The sequence below is a fragment of the Thermobia domestica genome, chromosome 9 (assembly GCF_964235325.1).
Source record: "Thermobia domestica chromosome 9, izTheDome1.hap1.1, whole genome shotgun sequence".
In the NCBI taxonomy this organism is placed as follows: Eukaryota; Metazoa; Arthropoda; class Insecta; order Zygentoma; family Lepismatidae; genus Thermobia; species Thermobia domestica.
In genome coordinates, this window is record NC_137462.1 from 193,495,159 (window position 1) to 193,518,967 (window position 23,809).

General features: G+C 36.0%; 1 protein-coding gene across 1 annotated transcript in view; it reads left to right on the forward strand.

The window, feature by feature from the left end:
* Positions 1–4,430: 4,430 nt before the first annotated feature.
* The window catches only part of LOC145660515 (irregular chiasm C-roughest protein-like), a 745,900-nt gene continuing 726,521 nt past the window's right edge, over positions 4,431–23,809 (forward strand). The window contains exon 1 of the mRNA XM_081725676.1: positions 4,431–5,365. The gene's annotated coding sequence lies outside the window, so the exon portion shown is untranslated. The remainder of the gene's footprint in view (positions 5,366–23,809) is intronic.

Below are 23,809 nucleotides of genomic sequence, written 5' to 3' on the forward strand. Positions count from 1 at the left end.
TTAGACTGTTCCTCTTCAGTATGCAGGGAAGCTTCCATTCTCCGTGATTTTTTCTCAACGTTGGCGAACTGCTAACCAGACGAAATGAAGAATTTACGGCATTTCAAACTTTTTTAATGTATGTTTCTCTTTTGAAATTACGCTTTGATGACACAATACCATAAGTGTTGAGTCCACTTACATCAGTTATGTAAAATACTGTCATAGGCCATTTTATTCATTATTTTGAAATCTAACAGCGAGCCATATGATTGTTAGTGTGAACGTGTGATTTTGTTGTGTTGTAATATATGATAACTTTGAGTTTTTCCTCCGCTCTAGAAGTGACCACTTCAGGATAGTTGTGCATTGTGTTTTGCAATGGGTGATCTTACTGAGTATATATTGTCAAAAGAGACAGCGCACCCAAAAAATGAGAAATTGTTCGTCTACAGTCATATTATATGTAAGAATAAAATTATATTGCAGAGTGTGTGAAGAATCTGCAACTTCACAAATTAGGAACAGTTCATCATCAGGTATTCTAATAGCGCCGATGTTGTCATCAAAACATAAGGCAGCCCATGTAGGATCGCTTTTCTCCGGAGTTTTGCTTTTTGCATTAGCACGTGCTTTTGCATTAGCTATAGGAGCTACGCTTCAAACTTCTAACCAATCCTCTGGATAAGAAAACTACTCAACGTCTCATTTCAATATCGGTACCTGAACAAGAAACTTCAGTTGCATTTGTATATAAGTCTGCTAATATCTTATCGTCTGTCGGGAATCAATTTCTTCATTGTTCATTGATTTACCAAAAATATTCCTCCTCTACCATCAATAGTGACGTGTATTGTTAGTGATCTGTTTGTCTACCACGTGCAATGATCAAAACACACTAACAATAAACAAAACTTTACATACAATCAGTGGCAAAGCCAGGATTTCAATTGGGGGGGGGGGTCAGTGTCCTACTCCGGAAAACTTTTTTGTTAATGTGGAGACTGAAAGCACAAATTTAGATTTTATTCTAGCAACTTTTTAAAATTTTGGTTTTTGGGAGTTCATATCCCGGGAAACTCCCCCTGGATACGCAACTGCATACAATGGAAAAATTAATACAGTTTGATAGACAAAAACAACTATTATGCTTCTGACAATGGACTTATATAAGTGAATAAATAAAGAAAAGCTGCTACTAAAATAATAAAAATTGCAAATAATTAAATCAATCAAACTAAATAATAACACATAAAGTTGCAATATGTTATATCTGACTTCATTGGGACAGTTAGAAGATTATCAGAACGTTCACTCCGCTACGAGCCACAATCTCAATCTATTCTGAATCTATCCTTATATTTCTTCATTAAGGCTCGAGTTTAATGGACCCACTCCGCACCCAATGCTATAAATTTTAAAAACTATCACTTAACTCACGGAAATGAAAAAAAAAAATACTTAAATAACATAATACAAGAACACAACCAGGGAAATGTCATAGAATTTCAATACTTACTAAGCCTTAGTAATTATTAAAGAAAGTATGCGTACGAGTGCAATGGACCCACCTGGTAGTCCTAGGCAGTGGCGGCTGTTGGACGTTAAAAGTGGAGAGGCAAGACATGATCTGAATACAGTATTTGTATGTCAATGTTACTTTTCCTGGTTGCTTGTAACACTTTGTTAGACTAAAGACTGTATAACTATTAGGAGGCTGTTATATAGACTAAAGGCTGTATAACTGTATAACTATTTTTTTCAGTTAAAATACCGTATATCTTGTTCAACACAAGATACTAACTCTTTGTACTCTTATGCAACGAAGGTGTAAGAAGAAACCTGATTCCTTGCTCATGAAATCAAAAAAATCATAAAATCATGCATCTTAAAATTCTGTCTGGAAAATTGTGTGATCAGATTAGGGACCTATTTAATAACAAATTTGCAAAACAAATAAATAAAAAGGATAATATTAATCAAATAATCATAGTAATGGATAATAAGGCTTGTTCTGCAAAAGTTATATTGAAACTGGAAATTAATGAACAAATATTTTTAATTCCACGCATGTTATTATATGTGTTATTACTCTTAGAAAGACAGTGAATACTACAAGCATATGCTACGACATTCAAAGAAATATTTTTGCAGCTTCCCGAAACATGTTCGTTGCCATTAGATACAGTTTTCATTTTCTTGGAATACATCAAAACTCAACAATACTTAGTCACTCCACATTCCAGTTATACAAAATAATCCTAAAACCTAGAATTATGTTGAATTTACTAAATTTAATTGTATAACAAAACTGTATATGTACACCCCTAAACTCGTATATTACACTGCAAAATTATATATTCCTTACTGAGCTCCTTCGTGGCTAAGCGGTTAACGTACGCACCTTTGACGTGGGAGACCTGGGTTCAATTCCCGGAGGGAGCTCACGTGGTTCGGACTCTACGTTAATCATTAAGTTCACGTCTCATATAGCTTTCTCTGCTGAACAGGATGTTAAACTGAAAAAAATCAAATCAAAATATTCCTTACTATAAGAAAGAAGAAAAGAACTGTCAATTTTTCAAGAAAAGAACAGTTTTAGGAACTGTCAATTTTTGTGCAATTAAAGAATAACTTGTGAAGGACTTCTTTTCTTGCGAAATGATATCTCAATTAGATCCAGAGCGGCTTACTAACATATCGAGCCCTTGTAAGATGAAATGAAAGTACGCTCGAATTGTCTCGCTCCAACAGCTTAATTTTTGGGCCATTTTTATTGTCATTTTTAAAACGCAATTTCTGTAGCTTTCTGAACTTCACGGAAAGATAACCAATACGTACTCATGGAACGGCAAATATTTTATGGCACCATTTGTATTCTATGAACCAATAATACATACAAAACTTTATATTTCCAAATGAAACTATATACATTAATGGGTCATTTCAAAAAGTGGAGGGGCAACTGCCCCCCTTTGCCCCCCTAATCGCCGCCCGTGGTCCTAGGGTTAAAAGTGTATCCTTGTATGGATATTTAGATAGAGGAAATACTAGTTCTTGCCGAATTTCTTTAACTACTTACGATATGTTCCATTATTTTTAAACTAGGGTTTAAAATGTGATTGATTGCGTTTAGGGCGGCTTATAACACTTGACACATGTTCATTAGAACGTTTTATTTTCATTTGATATAAAGAATTACCCAGCAAATTTTGACATTTGAATTTTTTGACACCCTGTATTTACGATAGGAAATGAAGTTATGCAATGTGCATAAATAATTGCTGTTTTCCATGCAGTAGTATTTGCATTAAGGTGCGTGTAATTATTATTATTTAAAACTATATAAATTTTAAAATAACGCTGGCACATGAATTCACATCCATATATGAAAATCTCATAGGTGATATGGTAATGCTCTTAAGTCGTAATTAAATTGTACGTAATTACAGATGTACATGAAAAGTCAGAGTGTTAGAGCTGACGGTGATGAACAGAAGAGGAAGAAAAGAACACATTTCTTTCAACTTGCCTAAGGGGTTTTAAAAGTGACATGACAATTGTGCAGGAAGTTTTAAAACCCCTTAGGCAGGATCTTTCAAGTGAAAAATTTTTGTTCTTTAGTCGTCAAAAGAGAGGGGATGGGACAGATGATTTGAGAACGAAACTACATTTATACATATAAACTAGTTCTCTCTTTGGTCAACCCTAGCACACTGATAAGCATCAAATATTTTCTGGGCTCTAAGTATACGATATTATATGTGGGCGCTAAATCTACGGGCGCTAAGTGCACTCCACGGTTATGTCAACGTTAACTTTTTGTTTAAAGGAAAATATTGTTATAAGATGTGAGAAAATCCATTGCTTATACTGTCATAGATCTTTTTCGTTATCAGAGCAAAATTGTTTGCTTGAATATAGTTACAGAAAGCATGTAAACGTGCTTTGGCATGTTTACGACCAATAAAGTCAAGTATGCTTACTTTGGGCTGCTTAGTTGCTGCCATGTGGGATATTAAATACTGCTGTATGTTTGGGTGTGCGTGTATGTGTGTGTGTATTATATTGTATTTAGCACGTTAGCTCCATTCACGCGTGTGTAAAGTTTTCAATTCTTTAGATTTGGTTCACTGGAAAACAAGGTAGGAAAAAGACGCCTTTTTTAAAAGGAGACGTAAATGGCTTGCTGCTGACCCATGGTTGTAGTCGTGCTTCCATTACCCTAGGGGTCATCGCGTTTCACCTCTTCTACTATTTCGTCTTTCTTGGACGTCCTTCTCCTACTTTTTTCCTTTGCTTTATTTTCCTCTTTTTCCTCTCTCTCCCCACTTCTCTACTCTTCTGGAGACCTCCTCTTTACGTCTACAATCCACACTGAGCCGAAGCAAACGCGCGAACTACTGAACTGAGCTAACGACGGAGGGCCGAACTGTTTTTCTTCATCCATTCCATACTATCGGCTGCAACGCTTGCGAGGGCCTCTATCGGTGGAGCAGAGTAACAAACGAATGCCGCGCATTCTTCGGGCAGCCTGAGCGGGGCATGCGGGACTAGGAACGAGTCAATCTGCAGCCGCCTGCCTAGCGCGGTGGAGCGAGACCAGAGAGCGGTGCGTTCAACGCGGGACAGTTTGTCGTTTAAATCTTCCCCTCTTTTTAAATGTACGAAGGAAGGTGGTGGTTTCTTGGACATATCTATAATTACGCCTGAGAAGTGTTGGTTTTTTTTATAAGTGCTAGTGATTTCAAGAGCAATCGGTACGTGGCAACAAACGTTGGTTTTGTTGTCCTTGCAAGGATACAAGAAACAAGTTTTGGGTTTGTTTTGGTTCCGAAGAACAAGTGTGGAAGTTCTTGGTTGAGCAGTTCACCTGACAGCGATAGTGAACTCTTCCCCACATTATTATTTAGTATGACCTTTAATTTCTCACCATTAGTGTTAAAATAATCCATGATTATTTTGGTGACAAGACTCAGTTCTGGGTGATTAACAGCAAAAAGAATAAAATTTACATATTATAACCAACTATTTCTAACGGTTTACCAAAGGTGTAGTTTTTTTCGTGTGTGAACATAACAAATATAAAGTGTATGTAAATTCGGATTGCTTCCTATTTATTAGGCCTAACGAACTTACTAAAAATAAACAGTGATTATCGTGTTATATTTTGACTTCGGTTCGTGGCTCGTTGCTACTCCAGTTCTTATTATATTCATTGGTTTTCTAGTGTATTGAAGCAGATTTTGTTTTTCAAATTGCGTTTCTGCAAGTTTACTTTTCGTTTTGTTTTTAATTCGTAATTTTTGGGAAATTGAGAAGAGAGAAAAAGTGAATTCGCAAGCCATTGCTGCAAGTTTAAAATATCCATGAATGGCCGATTCAGGTAAGTGATTTATTTATATCCTCAAACACACAAATGTGCGTGCAATCTTATCTTACGTTATGAGTGTCTATGTTGTGTATATAATTTCCCTTGTGAGTTTAGTTTGCTGGGGTTTTGTTTGTTATACCTATATGTGACTTCTTCAGTTTTTTTAGTTATTGTTTTCTTGCACATTCAGACCTGATGGCGTACACTTCTTTTAAAAATGTATTTTCATCTGGAAGATTCGATATGCAATTCGACAGGAAATGAGTGTGTTAGTTGCTGCAGGACTAGAAAGATTTTTGTCGCATGGCGCGGTCACGCACGAATGGAGTCAGGTACCGTAAAATACTCGCAACGTAGTAATACGTTTTTCTGCCGTGCTGCTTGGCAAGTGACTCCCCGCGGACGATGGGCGTTTGAAGCAAGGAAGGCGGGGAGGTTACCCTGACCTTCGTGCAGTCCAAAGGAAACACTGGAACAGATTAAGCTTCGATTAGTAGCAATTAAGATGCTTGTTTTTTTTATCCTTCTATTTTGATGCACGTGCTTAGCGCAAACAGTTTTGTGGGAAAGCTGGTAGTTATTGACTAGATGCAATTGGTCAAGTGTCTATGCGTGCATAAAGTAAAGAATTTTGTCCACTCTCACGGGAAAGTTGTACGTCATAAGCTGTCCAATGTATCGTGTTTGAATATTCATACATATTCTATGTATATCTATGGTAACAATCAGCGTTATGGGTGAAGGAAAATTGATTTCATATCATGTGCTTTACGGAGATATATACTGACGCATTGCATTTATAGAACCGAAAAGTAAATCTGAAAACCCTAGCACTGAGAGATTTTGGAACTAAAAGCCGTTCTGTACTATATCCGTAATTTGCTAATGAGAGTCAGGATGCAATACAAGTGAAGAACTGATGAGAATGTTTGTGTTACAATTGTGTAATAATTTATTAATTATACAATAAAATTATGCGTGTTACGAGATTATTATACTGGTATTTACAAATGTCTTATACTAATGTTTTAGGATTCTGTTTCAATAATATTCTTAAGGCTTGTAAATAAGATACTCGTGAACTTACAATTTTTCAGAAACAGCTTTCGTGGCCCTTGTGCTGTTACCTCTTGATTTAGTGACATTTAGAATCTTCCGTAACTCGTTTCTTCTCTCTAGGATAGAGTACCTTTTTTTTTTTTTTTTTCTAAATTGTGATGAAGGTTGAATTCTGCGAGCCTTCTTACCCCCTTCGTTTGCTCAGTTATATTTTGTAAAGTTACACTGGGGATCTTATATGTGCAAGATTGGAGGAGGAATTAAGAGATACTCTTAATTTTTTATGATTACGTACTTTATTAAAGGCGATCTCTGCTTATTATCGCTTCTACAGTGGTATTCAAATTCTCTCTCTTTGTAAATCAAGTGTTCCGTACTGACTCATCTAAACACTTCATAAAAGTTACTTCTGAGCAGTAATTATTTCGGGAGGTAGTATGAAGCCGAAAATGATCTCTGAAACTAAGAAGTTTCGACACCTCTTCACTCCCGGGTCCGTATCTACGATCGTGCTCGATGTGAATTAAGTGGTTTTCCGTACCCGCCAGTACAAAGTCCCTCTCTGGGAGAGATCTGAAATCAGTCCTTTTGAGAGAGAGATTTTTGGTTTACAATTTCGAAAAGTGCATATGGACACAACAGAACATGGTTGTTTTATTTAAACCCAAAGATCTTCCCGGTAAGGCCGATTAATCCGTGGCAAAATATAGTAAATTTGTTCGTTTTTCTTTTCTTTCATTTAGATGTGAAACAGTAATGTTAGTTATTGTATTCTATCTTTATTAGGGGATTGACTTATTTCGGAATTACAGTTTAGCTACGATCTGCAGTACAGTTGAGACAAGCTGGTTACTTTGATATGAAGTCATGCATTTATGAATGCTCCCTTCGGTGTCATTCGAAGGGTTTATTAAGAATATTATCACCTTTAGAACAAGATAATTCTCCGTTTTATAGTTTGTGTATTCCTTATCTTGATGAGGGTTGCGTGTAGAATTTTTAAAAGACTCTTATCATTGAAGATGCAGCATTAAATGAGGAAAGAACGACAGCTTTCAGGCAAGGGCGCCCATCAGGGGGGAGGGCAATGTGGGGCGCTCGCCCCCCTAAGAGGAAATTATATTTGGGAATATCGAAAACCCAATAGAATTTTTACATTAGTTACAGCAAAATTTGAAACTATGTTTGAAATGTTGCTTATACTTGCCCCCCCCCCTTGGAAACCACAACATGGTCGCCCTTGCTCTCACGAGATTATCTTTAGCGTTGTTTACGAGAGACGGTTTCTCGCCTCGTCTCGTCACGTAAAATTTTCTAGAAGCCATGTAACGATTCTAGAACTTTTCTCATTTTGTAGTTATGGACAGAATATATGCTGTGATTGTTTTTCTTCTTAATTTAGTCTAAAATTTATCAGAATCCTTCCGCATTACGAGATGTTCACGAAGGATGTTAATATAACCATATTTATTAGTATTGCACATGTTGAATAATGGCTTACGTATCTTTAAACGTAGGTAAATGCTCTTCGTTGTGTTCGTACATAGGCCTAAATGAAGTTTTTATACTATGAATCATGTGACACTGAAATATTGTTTGAGGTCTAGATTGAGTGGACTAATGTTGCACGCCAGGCTCGTAAAATTTCTTACAGTGACAAAATTTGTAATGTTTCTCGTCTTATCTTTATTTTATTTTATTTTATTTTTTTTAAGTACTTCTCTTCTCGTTTGAGACTACACACTTCTCATCTCAGTTCTATACTACTGTAAAAACACTTCTCGATACATGGATCAGATCTCTCAACTGTGAAGTCACCCTTGAAGAGAGAATTAACTGACAAAGAGAGAGGCTTTGGTGACAACTTGAATCGTTGTATTCATCTCTATAATATAAAGAGAGAGTGATACTGTGCCTAAATTATGAATTTGTTCTGTTTGAATATGTTAATTCCCACAAGTATAAACCACCTGCAGTTAATTAAGTTGGACAACTAAATCAACGACGTATATAATGTGTAGATAAATGGAATGAATTTGTAGTGCAAGCCAGGAGTACAAGATCAATATTTGATATGCAGGAACTGGTGACATATTAAATTATGTTAATTATTTGAGCAAATAGGAATTGTTTCTATCTTTATTTAAATAAAAACTTTGTGTAATTCAATATGAGAACTTGTTGACTCGTCGCTAATCAGAAGAATAGCAGAAATATATAGAAAGTGAATCGAGTAGTTTCTATAAAATATTAATACACTAATAACAGTCTCCAAATATTATCTTACAGACCGGTAATTTGGGTACACATCTTTGACAACATTACTGTTATGTGTCCAACTTTGTACACTATACACTCTTAAAAACAATTTTTAGTTCTTGTAGTAACGTTATACGGATATGCCACATTTTTTGAAAACTGTTTGTTCTTATCCTTATCCACTAAAATTATATATATATATATATATATATATATATATATATAATTGATATATATAAATTGCGGGTGAAGTTAGAAAAGGGACTTAACATCATTAGCTGTATTGCATAAATTACTCGATTATACCTTAGTAACAGTAGCATGTTTCAAAATTTTGAGGTACTTGAAGATACAGGGTGACTCAGGAAAAAACGGGAAAATTTGAATCTAGAATTAGCAACACTGTATTGTTGGCACTTGCTTGGGACCGATAAGACTGCATTGAGAAGACATTGCCATTTATTAATAATAGAGTATTGAAATTGTGCGGAACGTGTGTTCTCTGTAAGAGCGTTTGATAAGAACGGTGAAATTCCATGGGATCCGAGATTCCCTGAATTCAGTGTGTGCGATTTCTCTCTCTCTCTGGCGAATCTATACCTAGAGTACATCTCGAAAGCAAAAATGGTATAGTACAAGTCCAGCAAACATTGTTGAACTGATATTGCGGATTAAACAAGGATTGAGTGACGTTCCTCAAGACGTAATAAACTGAACATTCCACCGAATCTCCAAAACATACTCGTATCATAATGTGTACGCCGAGATGGAGCACATTTTTCCGCTGTCATCTTAAAAAAAAAAAAAAAAAAAAAAAAAAAAAAAAAAAAAAAAAAAAAAAGAAAAAGTGACACATAAGTGCCATAGCTAATGGCATACTCTCTACATGCATCTGAATCAATAGATGTATTATTTCCTGTGTTGATTAGTGCACATTGCGTCAATTAATTTTTTTTTCTTTTCTGTTTTCCTGCACTACCCTGTGTAAACCTTAACATTTTGCGATTCCAAAAATACATGAGCGCCTGCAAATAGAACCAATGGATCACTATCACCTAGCTCATGGAGGAAGTCAAGAGAGCTGAAATTTCTAGTTTAATGCCTCGTGGTTATACCCTACAGCTTGAAGATGGCGGATTCATGATAGTGAACGAATATGATGTAATTAATGGTAGAATGAGAATATGGGAGAAAATGCGGGTGGGGGGGAGACAGAGAACTAACGGACATGATGTATTCATAACAAGCTGATATAGCCTGGAATCGTAATTACTGTACACTACAAGTAAGCACTGTATACTGATCCACCGTTTCCTGCAAGAAAAGAGAACATAAGTATGTGAGTTAGGTGAGATAGCTAAATTTTCTTCGGCTTCAGATGTGTAATGTTCTTTGCGCCGAATTGATTGTAGTTGCCATTGCTGCGTTCGTATGCACCTTATTAATAGGAACCAAGATATATGTTTATTTTTGGATATCCCAATCGTGATTTTCCTATTACAGTGTGTTTGCACTAGCTTTCTTCGTTTATTTTAATGGTAGTCTGTTTTTTTTTTTTTTTTTCTAACTTCGGAAAAAGCCTAAATATTTTACGATACAAGTTCGCTTATATTTTGTCGCTTGGTAAGGGAAGGAGTAGGAAAAAAATGTTTATCAAGTCACGTTTTAGTGACGTGACTCACAAACTTGAAGAAAAAGAACTGATAAAGAAAAAGCTCCACTGCATTTCCCGTGAGGTGTGCAGAACAGACTTTTCGTTATTAATTTATTATTAAATCTTGAGTGACTAAATATTTTATTGGTGTTCTACGTGTGTTCGGAAAAATTGACCGAGGTCGTGTGTGGCAACCTCGTGTTATACGATTTTCCGGGTTGTTTTCGTTCCCTTTTCGGGTTTTCTTTAACATATATCAAGTATATTGTTTTCATGCCTTTAATGCTGTTTGTATTAATTTATCTATTAATTTGAGTTCAATTATCAATGGGGCAAGGTACTATAAGGTTGAGTTGGCCCAGCATCGGAAGACTAATGGATAGTTGCTTGAACTACGAGAAGAGTGGGCTGGGAATCAAATAATAGAATTGTGAGCTGATGCTCTGACCATGTATTATCTTGAGGGATCTGTGCCATATGGTCGCTTAGGTCCTCCATGGGTAGAAACTCTTACGGAAGTTTCTACAACAGTAATGACGGAAATGAGACAGACCGACTAATCCATACCCAAGGTACCTTAGTGTCGTATATCGCCAGTTGCCATATGACGTATTTCGAATGAGCAGAAACGGAATTACAGGAATTGAAAATTTGACCTTTCTCGAAAAATTGTTTAGATAAATAACGTAGACGGTTTTCAATAGACATAAAGATCATGAAACCGTTCTCTTCTCTTGTGTTAACATCATGATTATAGACACCAAAGTACTTTGTGCATTGCTTCGTCCGTCTCACTTGCTTTAGTACTGGTACAGAGATCACCAAAATTTGGACGTTTGCGATACTGTTACCATCCATAGTTTGCAACACTGAATGATAAATGTGATGTCAGAAGTTTTCGTTTGACATGAAGACTTGAAATGTGTAACAATTTTATGTAATTCCGTTTGGGAAAATATAACAAGTTGGGCTGGCAACACTGTTAATCTGGTGGTGTAACAGACTATGTCAATATCCCTGTGCCTATATTTGCATGAGATTAAATTTCAGCTTTTTGAGTCTATTAGTTTAAAAGTCACATGGACGTATCGAGATAAATGGTACACTACCTATAGCTATACCTATACCTATACCTATAGTATATATATATATATATATACTTAAGAAACATCTTCATAACATAGCAAGAAAGCATATTCTATACAACTAAATTTTTACAATACCGATTACAGAAATATTAATATAGTGTTTCAGGCACTATATTCTGTTATTCAACTGGAATTTATATTCGTCCAGTTTCAAAATGGCTCTTGCTCATTTTCAGAAAACCGAGAAAAACTGTAGGATCAGGATCAATGCGTTTTGTAGAATATTTGAAGATGTTCAGGATTTTCACATGAACACACTGAAGTATTCCCACTTCTACAAAACATGCAGATTCTACTTTTTTGAAGTTTTCTGGGATTTTCTGTAAATGGACAAGAGTCGTTTTAGAGCTAGACGACTCTTGTATAATATTTCATCATTAAACATGGTGTACTTAGTTTTCGTGTTGTGTATTATCGTTAGCCTAATAATTTTAATTCTTAAACTACAGCATGAACAGATGACTTTATATTACAGTCACAAAAGACATATTTTCTGTTATTTTTGTTTCAAATTCTTTAGAGTTGTTTAAAATTTATAAATAAAAAGTTGTCCATGTTCAGTATTAGTTTGGAAACGAGTCCCACCAAAATAATAATAATAAAATAAAATCTAGCAATCATGTTAAACTGCATTATTAAGCTCAACAACTGGTACTGAAGTGGTGGCAGCCGTCTGTCTGAAAAGAGAGAGAACATTGCCCCAAAATTCCTAAAATAAATAAATAAATAAAAACTCCCGAACTATTTTTAAAGTCCAAAAGAGGCGGAATGTCCATGTAAAAGACGTTGTTCTTTCAGTGATTACTGATTAGTTAGGGTTTCTTTAGAGCAGTAGTTTCCAACCTTTTCTTTAAACTAACCACACCCTTACTGAACACTTACTGTACAGCACGACACGTTTATTTTTATTATTATTATTATTAATAATAATAATATAGATTATAATAGTGTAAAATTATAAGTAACTATAAAGTAGTACCTCTATATAACATTGTTGCTGCCGCCACACACGTTGACTTATACAGTTTGTCTCAAAACTAATTTCCATTAATTATTTAAATGCTTCGTGAATTTTACTAAATTCTAAAATTTTGTGACACACGAGTTAGGAACCACTGCTTTAGAACACCGGGTCAATCTGAGAATGTCCTGAAATTTGACGTGGAATACAAATCATATGAGGCTTCTCCTGCCGGGAATTGCACCAGGACTACACGTATAGAAAATCGTGTAGCTTAGATTGAAGGTCAAGGCGTAGTCATTTTTAAGGAAATATATTTCTTCTGTAACTGGTTAGTAATTCGTTTCTCCTGGAAATTGTGTTCTTCTAAATTGGTCATCAGTACAAGTATCTTGTCGCTGTTGTTTCGTGTACAAAAATAAACTCTTTTATTCGAATTAATTAACGAATTTGTATCAAACCCAAATTCGCCCTCCTCTTCTTATTTTTTGTTCCATAGTCAGTATTGAAGTGCAACACCTAATGACCGCAGTGTGAACAAAAGTCGTCCGTCCCGTCTAACGTAAATGTAAACAATAATATGTGGTTTAAAAAGAGTTCACGAACTGACACACCTGTTGTCGGCTCTTGTTATTTGATTTTTAAGAAACAAACAAAAGAAAAAAGCAAGTAAAATATATGGAAATGAATATTCGATGCAGCTGTTGTTAAATTGATGTAATAACACCGGAAAAAGAGATTGAAGACATTGGTAATTCCAACTAGTGTTCTTTTTTGCATTTTACTACGTAGCAATTAGCAACATAGAACGTAATGATAGCACAATGACCAGTCATGAGCAACTTTAAAGTAATATCATGTGACTCATTTTATCTTTCTCGGCCATATGTTCGTCATAAAGGAAGAGCCTCTCTGATAAAGAAACTCGTTCTTGTTTGTGTTAAGAGTTGTTTCAAGGAGTATGTTCGCTTTATATGTTTGCGTGAAATCGTATGTAAATAACTACGTAACATATAACTTTGTTCACACAAGAAACAAACTATGTCTTTGTAGTCTCATGGCTAATAGTGCTGGGTTTCTGTCATGATTGCTATTTGTAAACCCTGTTACAAGTACTACTCCTCTTATAAGAAACCAATCTTGTTTCGTATCTTGCCTTAATAGTGTATTCTGTATTTAATAACGTCAGTGTTTAACAAGGACTATAGGAGCTTATGCGTTCTATGCGTCGTGACCCACCGGTAGTTCCTGAGCAAGCGTATAGTGTATCACGAAGTTCTTGTATTAGACTTTTAATGATTTCGGTGATATTAAGTGGCGAATAGTTTGGAAGGGTTAAGCAAAAAGTATATTCGGATGAAGGCATTAAATAACTTACGTCACTCTAAGATTATGCACTTTCAGATTTGAGCACGAGAGAAAGAGAGAGAGAGAGAGAAATGATATGTCCAGCAGACACACTTATTCAGTGAGTGTGCACATTTTTTCATTGTAAGCTGCAGCATTTGATTAAGGATTTATCTTCTGGAGTTACACAGATAATTTTTTTTCTTTATGCTGTACTTCTGAGTCTCATAGAGTTTGATATGCTTAAATTTGATACTCAGATTTGGAAAAAAAAAAAAAAAAAAGTTGACAGGTGTTGCATTAATGTAAGCAACAATCCAACGTATAATAAGTATATAAAGATGCTTTAAAATATTTAGTTATTATTTTATTCCATTTAGTTTTAGACGCGATTTATTTAGTTATTTATTTATTTTTACAGATATTTATCTTCCAGAGTTCTGAGTCTTTCTACCACACAGAACTACTTGTTAGGTTAATGTATATATGTATCATTATTTTTTGATCCTTCTAGCTTTTTCTGTGTATTTTATATTCAGTGAGAATTATTCAGGTTAGATTAAATTTTATACTATATTTTCGGAGTTTATATCCCGCGATAATGTCCTATAAGGTAAACGAAGTTGTGGGTAAATTATTATCATGGCATGGAATAGTAAACTGGTAAGAAACCTATATATTCTGCCACCGATTTTTCTTTTAAATTAGGTAGAATAAAATTCAGTAAAAACTTTTTTTTTTTGTATAAACTAATCTTCGAGGTATAGTTAAAATCCAAATAATTAACTATTTATATTGCCAGAATAAAATGAACCCTACTTAAATACGCTATGCCAATTTGTAGAGTCTACAAATGTATTATTACTGGTATTTTAAAATTGTTTTGGCTTGTGTAAATATACAGTAGAACCCCTCTTATCCGCCCTCGGTTGGTCAACCACTCTGGTTGATCCGACCGTGCTTGAGACGAACTTCTCCTGACTCGTCGGTGACTCACGAGGCGCATTGTCGTTTACTGCCGTCGCGGCATTGTTCTTTAATTGCTGTTACCGCATATCCGTTTTAGAGCTCCGTTATCTCTTGTATCGTGTTTTTCGTTGTGTGTATTTTCTGTACTGTACTGATCAGTTTTTAATGCTTGTTGTTGGTTTGTTTTTATTGCAGAGAACAATACAGTCATTTGTGACTTCAGGGATTGATTGTTGTGATGTATATAGGTATTTTTCTCTATTTTCCGATATCCTGGCCTTTTTTTTTTTCGTTCCGAACATACGCCCAGTCCCAAAGGTGACGAATTAGAGGGGTTCTACTGTATGTTATACTTCTAATTTGTTTGCAATCACTACGGAAACAAGCTAGGTAAAAATGATATTTGGTCTAAATAAGAAATGTGTTTATTGTTTCTATTTTTACATTGAATTTCAACTGTTGACGATAACTGCTTCTCTAAGGCAGCCAATAAAGATAGTTTCAAATATTGTAGAATAATTGAATACTAAATCCAAAATACGAAAACAAAGGGGGAAAAATGAACATGATTATTCTTCTTCAAAAGAGAGCATACCAGGGAAATTACTATAATTTCCGGTCTTATGTTACTTTCACACTTTTACACTGCCATCATTTGATATTTTTTTTTTTTCCTTAAATAATAGAGCTTAAATTGCTTTCCCATTTGTTAGTAATATTTCTTTCTCCCTTCTGTTTCTTTTACTTAACTAATTTAATGTATATGCGTTAATTATTATATTTGTGTAATTGACATCTGAAAGAAAACACCCAGTAATTACAGATAAGCGAGAAGTTCCTTTGCATCTCTGACGGGAGAGTTGTTAATAATTAGCCATACAAGAGACAGTTCTTTGTATACCTGTGTGTAATTCAGTAAATAAGAAAGGGAAAAAGTAATACTAAAAGAGTGTCACGTCAACTAGTGATAGTAATTTTCTGAGGCATATATATATTTTTAATGCTGAAATTATGTTTACAGAAGAACTATTTCAAACAATTTCTATTAATATTTTTAATTATTAATTTTCAGTAAATTGATATTTCCTCATTTCACTGTAGGATAAATTTTTCATTATATATGATTAAACTAAATGCCTGGCACAACAGTCCTATAGAGACAAGGGACTACCAGCCGGCATGCAGCACTCATGCCTTATGCCTTTTGGGGTGGTGTGCGCTAACGCATAGACTTCTTTCACTGTTAATGCTGGTTCTCAAGACCAAAGTTCACTACTTCTTTCTTTCAGGCAGCTCCCCAGTTGTCTTCACAATGTTGAGTGGATACCGCAATGCCAACATCACCTGGTGTGAGTTTCGACGGTCGCCCATCTTTCCTCGGACCATGACTGACATTGCTTGACTTGGCTGATCTCAAGAGAAGCGGTACTCCAATATGGCTAGGGCTTTGGCAAATACTTGCGTTTAGATGCCTGAAACATAGTAACAAATTAACTTACGAAAGATTGATAGAACAATAACGAAATTCTTGTCTAATGCCATAATTCAATCCGTGTAAACAGATCCCGATTAACGAAATCGAATAGACAAGACGTTACCTCGGTTACGTATCATATATTCGTTATGAGAAATTGAACCCTATTACTTACTTAATCACCGGTCACTACTGGTCTATTTAGATTGAATCTAAGGTATATTTAAACACCAGGAAAAAGTTGGTATACTCTCCTTAAAAGTAACTTTGTTGATGATTTTCGCCCCATAGCAGAACATGCCGCGATCTGCGATGTGATTGCAGAAAATTTGCCACGTATGTGCAGAAAAATTGCCAGAGAGAGAGAGAGAGAGAGAGAGAAATAGCGAACAGAAAAGTATAAAAACATGACTTAGTAACCAGTTCAAGAAATGAAGAAAAGGTTTTTGAATTGAAAATGCTCTTTAAAGTTACAGTAACAGATTTCCGAGACAAATACTCTGTTACAGTGAAGCTAGCCAGCAGCAAAGGATGGATGGACTTAGTGATGATATTGGAACAACAGACCAGCTTACATACGTTATCGTAAATGGACCTTACACACCAGACCAGACCAGACTAATGAATGGACAGACCAGCTTACATAAGAAAAATGGCCCATCACTGACCTCACATGACAAGCGAATTGGTAAAAGGCAAATAATATTTTATTAATTTTGATATTAATATTTTGTAAATTTTCATATTTTAAATGGAAATAAAATCTCAATTCCCAATCTGGTGCTGTTAGGTCGTTCACATGTGTAGAGTAATTAAGGAAGTCTCGTAACAATTCAAAACTATGTATGGATAAAACATTCTTTTAATATGAAATATAACTGATGTTATGCAGCAATGTGTCAAGTCAATAACAAACACTTCCTACTTCGAGTCATGAGGAAATTCTTAAAAATGTAATTATAAACGGAAGAAAAAACGCTACCAAAAACTAGGAAGGAAAGGTAGGTGGACGAAAGAGTAGTGAACTAGAGAGTTTTGAAGTGGCCATCAGAGAAGAATCTTCACCGATCAAAATTTTGGTGAGTAAATGCTGGTTACTAATTGATAATACACTTCCATTATTCGACTTCGTTACCAATTTCATTCACATCAAAATCTAACTTCTAATTTAATATGACAATTATTATTGATTTTGTCATAAGACCACAGCGCCAGTTTTGGGTAATTATCTGATCTGATATTTCTAGTTTTATTTATGCAGTCAAAACTATTCAACTTAACAAATTTATAGCTCTACCTAAATTAAATGGTTAAGTTTTGTTATGAGTATGCATCCTAAATTGCCCCCATGTTGATATGGTTATTATTACATGAGCTATGTGTGGATATAAATTGTGTATATCGACGTCCGGATTTTGATCCAATAAGTTGGCATACGTTAATAGGGTTACTTACGAAACTAGAATCGAAATTGCCTCGTCTCGGAAAGGTTTCATGAAAGTAATGTCTTGTCATGGATAGTGTATCTGTTGCATATTTGAAGACCTGTGTCTCGTCCCTAGTGGCTAGCACGCGTGCCTCTAATAAACAAGGTTCCTGTCTCGATTCCTGATGGTAGAGCATCGAATGTAGTGTACTGGCTCAGAATCTCGCTTTAAACTGTAAATCTCGTCGTATAAAATCTCGCTACTGACGGAAGCATATTTAGAAATCGATAAATTGACAACTATTCATAGAATTGTTATCTCTACAATGAAGATAGGGTTCACTATGAGAGACTAATGTGTCGTGAAAATGTCTGTTTCTATTGCAAGTGCAAGAGCTTTGTATCGTCTCTTTATCTCGTGACAGAAATTCTACCTCGTCTCATATGGGCAACCCTACTCAAAAAGAAGTTAAATTAGTTTACTGTTTTAGACCGTATTACCGAAGAAACTATTTACAGCATGCACAGTGGCGTACACAAAGGAGTTACTGGGTTTTATTTAGCCCCTTTTACAAGATGTTTTGAAGAAAAGCATTCAGTGATTCAGTGATAATTAAAAAAAAAAAAATCGCGCATGTCTTCAAGAAGAACTTACGTGCTTCAGTTCTTTCCCCTGGTGATATTCTGCGTACACCACTGTATGTGTATATACTTATGTTGTTTTGTAGGTGATTTGTATCTAACGATTCTACAAATCTGGAATAACGAACTGTCTGAGAGTAGTTCACACTACATGTACTATATAAAAGTGAGGCTAAATTCAACTTTTTTTTTTTTTGGTCACCTTTCTTGCAAACTAGAAGGAAAAAGAAAAAGTCATGTCTCCTTCCCTTCGGTTAATTAACATTGTAGTGGAAAAGTTTTGCACCCAAAACCTGCCTAGAAAGACGAAAGAGAGTAGAAGGAGATAGAAGGGGGGACGACTTCCTTAATTACTTCCTCATCTACGCTGTTGTTAATTTGGTGGAAAATTTACTGGCTTGGTTCTTTTCGGAACAACCATCCGGATGACGCGTAGCTCTGTGATGTTGTTTGCTTTCTCTATGTGGGAATTCGGTGTTTGTCATTAGAAGGGCTACCATTTAAATTTATAGGTCTCTTCTCTTTTGGGGTTTTCTCATATTCTCTCTCTCCATTCATTTGACATGGTATGCTGCTTAGCGAGTATGCCGTGGTTTAGGGAAAGTACGAATAAAAATTACAAATTCTACAATTTGTAACTACTCCTAATATTTAATGACATTTGTCTCGTATTATTCTTTATCTTTACCGAATTATTTGTAGATGAAGAATACACTGAGGAATAAAATCGTATGTGACATACGTAAAAACATATGTTACATGTGTAAATCTGTAGTTTTGGGACTTAACGTACAGTAAGCGTATAACTGAAAACGCATGTTTTATAATACTTTCCGTATAAGTGTTTCATCAATACGTACTTTCCGTATGAAACAATATAGGCGATGAGTATTTCACATACAAATCGACGTATATAACATAGAGCTGACTAATATAACATATGTATATGTATGTAATATACGGAAGACTGTTAGATGTAAGACGTCCTGCAACAGCATGGTGTAACATCTTAGGGCAGTGCGTATGTAGTATATGGATAACGTGGGCTCCGTACTGATTTCTGTAGTAAGCAAGAGGATTCCGTATATATGTACAATATACCACAGTCCGGAGACCGGATTTTTCTCGGTGTAGTTTTTTCAAAGTCTCTGCAAACTTATTCGTTGTTTTAGCCTTTAACGGCGTATAAAATAGCAAAAGTGCATGTTGTGTTAAGTGGAACAAGGTGTGCAAAACAACAAATTTCTCTCTAAGGTTTTCAGGTAATTCGTTGTGTGTTTTAATGACGATCGTTTCTGATCTTGTCGTTTTATCTTATCACAGAGATAAGATCAGCGAAACGATCGTCATTAAAACACACAACGTATTACCTGAAAACCTTAGGAATTTATTCTTGTTTTGAACACCTTGTTCCACTTAACATAATATGCACAATATGCTCCACTTAACACTATTCAAAGAACAAGCAATAGTACTTACATAGTTGCCTCTACTTTGAGTTTTCAGGGATGAGTAAGTACCTTATATATAAGTAGTGACATAGATTACATTTTCCGTATTATAGTTCAAAAGGCGTAGGTTTCTACACGAAGGCAGGTTCTAGCCCTTTCTTACATAGCAGAGCAAGACTGAGTTATTAATACAATAAAACACAGGGTGGGTGGTCGTATCCTTTCTTTGTCGTACGTGAAAAACTGAACATTAGGGAGTTACTGTGAAGGAATCGAAATTTAGGATTAGAGCTAACTGAATTGTGTAGTAATTGCTAAGCTTATTAAATATTCTCTTGTACTTTCAATTAATTTTCCTTCATCTGGTATAAGACTCCCTGCCATTGCCAAGATACCATATCCTTAATGATTCCGGCACTCTTATACGTAAAACACATTTTTGCCGTTCATTTCTGGCTTGGCTTGTGGTGCAGTATATCCGCGTTCAATTTCCGTGGGGACTCATGTAGTTTCGATTCCACCTTAAGCTGTAGTGTAACGTTTCCAAGCTCGTCTGTGCTGGAAAGGTGCGCTATATTCCATGTGGCCAAACAACTAATCTTGTGTGAAACCAAGGACTGACTCAATAATGAAGGAAACTTCAAAATGCAATGAAAATCATTAAGAAGTCACGTAACACTTGCAAACCATACTTTAATGATGCTATTATATTATTATTCTCTGAGCATCGGTGCGGTAGATCCAAGATCGTTCTCAGTTGGAGCGCATGTTTCAGATCCTACGTTAAACTGTAGGTCTACAATTCATATGGCCTCGATGCTGAACGGGACGCTAAACTCTTATCCAACCAATCTGTAAGTATGATGTTTGAATCCACTATTCAGCATCATTTGGTTCTTTAATGCAGTGTCGCGGCCACGAACGGTCTCAAGGGGAAGCTTAGACCTTCGTGGTGGACTGGTAGGATTCTCAGTGTTAGAAAGTTGTAGAACACCGATTCTATCATTTGCATTTAAAGAACAACGAATAGTTTGTTCACGCTCCCAAGTAAGCTCAGGTAGAATTCAAAATATAGGTTTTATATACATGAGCGCTTAACTAATTTATGGGCGTACTGACAGGGTGTGAAGACACCGATATAGAGAACGATAGCCAAGAACAACAAGTATTTATATACCGCCAGAGGTTAATTATATCACAACAAGATTAATTCATTTCAGGGCCACTATTTATGTGGGCCAGGGTTCGAGTCTCAATGTAGCCACCAACTTAAGTCAGCGGGTACATATCCCAACGATTCTGTTATCAAATTATGTGCGTGACGCTAGGTATCGCATGTCACAGGCCGACAACAATTATGTCGCGCGTGCACATTCCACCAATCTGTCACCAAAGTATGTCTTGGTGGAGGAGGTTGTTATTAGTACAATAATAATGAACAATAGCAAGAGGTAGCCTTGAAAAAGGCTGTTTATATTGATAGCAAGAGGTAGCCTTGAAAAAGGCTGTTTATATTGGGACTTCAAATTAGTCCGTGTCAAAGAGGAGCTATGCAGCTCGGATGATAGATGGTTAAATAACATACAATTTCAATAACAATCGAGTGAAGGCGCAAAGGCGAAGATGTCCATCTCAAGCAAATAGGCTATCGAATGACCACTCGTCAAGGGGGACAGCTTTAGGGTCCCGTAACAATACAAATAACAAAAGCAAGGCGGTTTTAGTCACAATGAGGACGAGGGTGGTCAGTACACAAGAGAACGAATGATTACGAGTATTAAGATATCAGCGAGAAGGCGTCAGCGAGTTGGAATACCACTGCTATCAGCCAATTCAGAATACTTAGCAAATTAGCATATCAAAACTTATTATATCATTACAATTAAACACGAGATTACTGCTCGAATTAAAAGAGATCTAGGAAATCAAAAGTAATTAGCAATTCACACAAACGATATTTAAGCAACAAAAGGTTTCAAAGTAATTTTGAAACTACTTGGGAGGTGATCCCCTTTACAGTTAAGCGACTTGATGAAAAGATAATGCAAATGACAGTTACATGAAAATATTAATTAAACAGTGATAACCCACCTGAGGTCCGTGGTCCTACCTCCAGGCACTCTAAGTCGAGATGGGAAGACTCCGGGGCTATCTTCGACGCTGCTGTAGCCGTTTCGTACGCACCAGGTAGCACAATCACTTAAAAGCACTAAGAACACTATTACGAGAAACTTACTTGTACTTCGAGCGGCTGAAATACAAGAACAGGATAGACGGACGATGATCAGGACTTCATGTAAGACGATGTCGTCACTGAGCTTCGTACGGGATTAGAAGTCTTCGGAATATTTGGGACTTCGCACAGGCTGGTCTTCTCCTGGATGGATGATGGAATAGAGGTGAGACGAATGGTGAATGCAGTTCCCAGATTCGAACTACGTCCAACAGGATTTCATTCCACAGGTCATCTGCCTTCTCCAGTAGACTACAACATGGGCACGTCGATACGAGGCGTTAATATAGATATTGAGAAAGAATTATGAAACGTTCACCAAAAGGGAAGTATTGAGAATGTTTTTGGAATGACGTAAACAATGCAAGTTCGAGTTAGGAAGAATTTTATTAGCTGGCTCGAATAAGTCCGTAGACTGAATACATTACAGGGAGACTTTCCTACATGAGGTCTTCTACGTAACTCAGCGTTAGCACAGGTTAACGAATATTGTTTTAGGAAGCATTTAGGTACACAAAAGTTGAATTAATGAGAGATCTTAAAGAGATCCTTGTAGAGCCAAAGTTCAGATTAGGTAAGCAGAATTTGAGTAGTAATAACTAAGTTTGTAGGTTGACTGTATACTCACAGTGAGAACAGAGGTACTGTCCAGTTGAGCACTTAGGATTGAATTAGTGATAACACACACTGCTCATCTCCAATGATGAATCTTTATGAAATATCCGTGGTGGAAGGAATACCGTCCTTACGCCGTATGATGGAAGTTAACAGTCACTGCCGACACAATAGCACAAGTCGGTGAGGGATGTAACAAAGTTTCTCCCGACCGAAGAACGGGCTATAACAAGAGTGTCAACGTTCCGGCGTAGTTCCAAGTTAGACTGTGGACGATAAGTCCATGTCGTGGAGTTTGATGGAACTTTAACTGAAGGAAGCAACAAGCTGGAGCTTGTGCCACTCCTAAAGGTGATCGGAATTTCCCCCGAAGGGGGCAACGGGCGGAGGCCCGCGCCTCTTCGAAAAACTATGGAATCACTCCCGAATTGACGAAATTGAATCTAAAGAGAGATGTCCTCACTTTTTGTTTGTCCTTATCATTCTCACACGGCACTAGGTTAGGGACGTGTGAAGGCAGGGGTAAGTCAGGGTTTTACCTGATTGGATTTCTAATTATTTATGAAACGAATTTAAGTTTCTGCGACTGCGTAAGCAGGCGGAGGGCGTATCCTAAAAGCTTCCTTTACATGAGAAAATTTCTTGATACAAAAACCCTGATAACCTGAGAAGGTTAACATTTGACCTCATGTGTACAAAGAGTCACTTTTAGTTACAGATAGTACAATTTACTAAGACAATCTTAATTACACCATGACTCTCCAAACACATTATATTTCTAATAAAATTTCAAGAGTTCAAAAGTTCAAACTTTGCAAGTGTGCTTTAAAATAATAATTTAGGTCTGTGACAATTTATATTACTAAAACGTCCAAAAACAGAGTGAATAATCAAATTTATAATCGAACACTTGTGGTTGTATTACAGGAAGATGAGACTCTGTGTCAGAGTTTTTGAATATATTACTGGCTAGCAAAATAACCTTTTTAACCTTTAAGTTAACTAAATGAAAATCGGATTAATGCTGTAGTATCTATTTATTTAAGAGTTGTGATAACCAAAAGTAGGAATCTATTACTTTCCTGTAGGCGGAAATATTATCTTCTCCAGACGAGAAAGGTTATAGTTTAACTGATTCTTGAGCAGACAGTCAGCTGGCTGGGAGGGATGAAGCAGACAGAATATTTCATCCAAGAAAAAAAATAAAGACAGCTGGAA